General features: G+C 34.6%; 1 protein-coding gene across 2 annotated transcripts in view; it reads left to right on the top strand.

The window, feature by feature from the left end:
• The window catches only part of LOC119581615 (protein wntless-like), a gene marked incomplete in the record, with an annotated part of 25,965 nt that overhangs the window by 8,879 nt on the left and 16,627 nt on the right, over positions 1 to 459 (top strand).

Here is a 459-nt window from a genome sequence, read left to right as displayed (position 1 = left end):
TCTGCTGTTAAAAAAACAAAAAATATCAAAGACCTGTGACAGCTAGAAAAATGTTTGCCTCTGGAGGGGTGACAGGGAAAGGGTTAAGGTGCCTTTTTGTGCTGCTTCATGAGTGTTTTATCATCAACTTTGTACTGAAGTTAATTTTCCTTTTTAACTCTCGCTGGGTTTTAAATACCGTCGGATGCCAGCTGTAGGTAGGCTCTTAAGTAGAATTTTTATTGTCACTCATGTTCGTATGAGGTTGTGTTTTTGTTATTCTGTTGTTCATTTCTATTGAGGCCTTTCTTTTTGCACTGTTGAATAGTGACATTTCACTAAACCTGATACATATGAAAAAGGCAGTTTGCACTATTTTTTGTAAGAATAATAGGTAGTTCTTCTGTGCATTGATGTATAGGTGTGTAATTCAAACATTTTCATGGAAATTATTGTTGCTTCCATCAAAATTCTTATTAT

This window comes from Penaeus monodon, chromosome 15 (genome assembly GCF_015228065.2).
Source record: "Penaeus monodon isolate SGIC_2016 chromosome 15, NSTDA_Pmon_1, whole genome shotgun sequence".
NCBI classification, from domain to species: Eukaryota; Metazoa; Arthropoda; class Malacostraca; order Decapoda; family Penaeidae; genus Penaeus; species Penaeus monodon.
This window is presented reverse-complemented; position numbering and strand designations above follow the sequence as displayed.